Here is a 3,459-nt window from a genome sequence, read left to right as displayed (position 1 = left end):
TAAAAATTCGGTGACGGGATCGTCAAAATTTTACGACCTCTTGTAAATGATGTTGTGATGTGTTATTGTCATAATCCCGACCCCTGCAGGGATTAACGCCCTCAGAATCGACACTCAGAGACAATGTTCAACTGTACTAATGGAATTCTACCCCGGCCGTAATGAGATTCAAATACTGGCTGTAAAATCAAATTTTATGAAATAATCACGAGCGTTCTTTTGCAGTTTTATGGCCGAATAAATACAATACACGGTTACAAAAGCTGGCCTTGATGTAACAATTTAGGTATTTATTTCAATTGAAGCAGCAACTCTAGCTGTCATCTCCGTCGGTTCTGGACGATAACTGGGTATTAACTTATAAGATATGCTGAGTAAATCGAAGCTAGCTACTTCCAAATCACGGCATTACTGCAGAAGTGTCTCCTCGCCATAAAGTGAGTATCTTATATCACCAGAGAGTGTTCGATACAGATTAATAACGAGGATTGTTCTTTTCATCATATATAATCTCTATGTTCTAGTAGCACAGGTTATTGATAAATATTTTCAAGTACAATACGGTAACCTTTATAGCATCTATGACAATCAGCTTAGGTATTTGCATCTTTATAGTTTATTGCAATTATTTAAGGTTTTCACAATAAGGCTTTTAAAAACTATGGCCTTTGAAATCATGAAAAATTCACTGAAGGAATAATTATACATAATATACATTTGTATTCTCAGGTCCTAAACAATTTTTTTTGAATGAACAAAATCAAAAGTCTATTTCATCTTACTTATATTGTTTTATGAGATAAAAATTAAATGAAAAATACCTTAGGATAAGCTGTTGTTGAATGTTCAGTTTTGTATGTCTTCTATATCGTCTCTAGCTTAATTCATAGGGTTATGAATTTCGAACATTCAGAATATATGTACAATTGAAGCATTATAAATCATAATTAAGAAAATTGCATGACGTTAATAAGAAACCATCAACTTCGCTTTTGTCATGAACAAGAATAATAACTAAGCGTAGGTTCCTCTGAAAATTTTCAGGCATTTTGTGTTTTTGTATCGAGACCGATCGAACAAAAAGATACTCAGAGCGATAGTGTATGCATGTCATACATTCACAAATCAGAGAGACATAACAGAGAAAAAATTATTAGAGTATAAATACCTTTGTAAGGTAAACATAACATTAAAAAAACACCCCAAAAAACCCAGTAGGTATGCACACATGATTTTTTTTTTTTTTTTTTTTTTGGCAATTTCTCTTTCTTCAACTAAGGTAGCCTGAAACATTTTTTTTTTGTCTTTGTTGATAGTCTTCAAAAAAAAATATTATTTTCAGTTAGGAGACAATTTCATACATTTATTCTCTGTGTGCATGAAAGAGAAAGAGAATTTTACAGATAAAGGGATTCAAAATAGAAATATCGGCAGAGATTATATTGTTAGCTGCAGACTGAAACCGTTATGTTTTGTCTTAAATATACGTTATGTAATGAATTTTAATTCAGAGTGAGAAAAATAATCGAGATCAATCTAACATGTGATGCATCGGGTAAAATAAATAGAGTTTGAAAAAGTGATGCTATTCTTTCACTTATTAAATCTAAACTCGTACCTAATTTTCGCATTACAGAACATTATTTTCTTCAGATTGCCAACATATTTTTGGCTTTTAAAAAATCAAAGCGGAAAGGCAAATCAATTATAGCTGGACTAGTGCTATTGCATGCGTTAACGTCAAGTAGACTGTTCGTTTTATAACATGTGCTAACAACAAGCAGATTGCTGGTCTTAAAACATGCGCTAACGTCAAGTACAAGGCTGTTGGTCTTGTATCATGCGCTAATGTCAAGCAGACTTCTGGTATTATAGCATACGCTAAGGATAAGCTGTTTGTTGGTCCTGTAGCATGCGCTAATGTCAAGCAGACTGCTGGTCTCATAGCATACGCTAAGGGTAAGCTGTTTGTTGGTTTTGTAGCATGCGCTGACGTCATGTAGACTTCTGGAATTATGGCAAGTACACTTAGATACAGTGCAGGGAACTAATTTTGTTACATAAACCAGCATCAGCATAAGAATTAGTAGCATCAGGATCGAGCTAGCATTAGGATCAGCATTTAAAAAACAGCATTACCAGGATCAGCATCAGCAAGCAAAGGATAAAACCAGCATTGACCTACATAAAATCAGCATTATCCTACTAGCATCACAAAATCAATGAGTTTTAATTCAGTAAAAAATTAAAAAAGAAAGAAAGAATATTGGTTAAAATATTCACATTATTGATACATAGCGAGATATTATGATCAAATAATAGTAAAAGGCACTTTTATTGCTTTAAACAGCAATGCTGAAATTCATTATCTACTTCCGGTAGCATGATGCTACTTCCGGTAGCATTGACCTAATTATAAAACAGCATCAGGATAAGGATAACTAGCATTAAATCAGCAACCAAAGGAAGCATTCAAATCAGCAAGCAAAGGAAGCATTCAAATCAGCATTGATGCTGTAACAAAATTAGTTCACTGCACTGTACACCAATTTGTCTACAGATTTTCCATTTTTCCTTATCATGACAAAGAGAACAAGGCGGGTGTAACCGGTCGGCAGGGGATGCTTACTCCTCCATGGCACCTTATCTCACCTCTGTTTTCAGTGGTCTACGTTGGCTCTGTTCATAATTTGCTTTGTTTAAATGGACTTTTGCAAATGTTTACTATTCGCTATCTTCACATTTCATTTTCATCAGACAATGATGATGTATTTTAAGAAGATTTATTTAAATGATGAATTTTAACTTGATAACCTAGTATATTTGAAAGAAATATTCGATTGTGAAGTGTATCAATTTACTTGTACGTTTAGTTTATTTCTCCTCAGTGTATTTCATAAAAATAATTTTGCCTTTGAACTACTAGATTTTTTTTTCTAATTATTTTTATAAGTAGGTTACGTTATGACTTGTTAAACTCAGGAAAAGAAGTCAATAAGAAGTAAAGAAAAAAAAAATAGCATCCTCCTCCCTAATGCAAGTGGAAACATTGAATTTTAGGCTTAAATCAATACATGAGTATTTTAAAAAGCAAATAAGTGATTAAAACACATAAATTCTGGCAAATACGTTCAAGCATTTTTATAACCTTTTATTCTATTTACGCTGTGCTGTTGATACTATATTCAATTCATGAAAAAGTCAAGCTCTAATTCAGTAAATCATTGCAAATTAAGAAGGTGAATAAAAAGCAGAACAAACACGTACCCTTAAAAACACAAGAGGTAATCAAGGTGCTATTATCAAAATTATGCTCCCTTGAAACTTTGCTTTAATTAATTTAATTTTAATCGTATCTCCTGAGAGGAACATCAAAATTTAGAAAAATGTTACCATGGTCATTTTTTGGCAATGAAAAATTAAAAGTTGAAATTAGTTTAACATTTTAGAAAATGCATG

The sequence above is a fragment of the Saccostrea echinata genome, unplaced genomic scaffold (genome assembly GCF_033153115.1).
Source record: "Saccostrea echinata isolate AGI-Se365-2 ecotype Australia unplaced genomic scaffold, CSIRO_AGI_Sech_v1 ptg000023l, whole genome shotgun sequence".
NCBI classification, from domain to species: domain Eukaryota; kingdom Metazoa; phylum Mollusca; class Bivalvia; order Ostreida; family Ostreidae; genus Saccostrea; species Saccostrea echinata.
Note: the sequence above shows the minus strand (reverse complement) of the source record.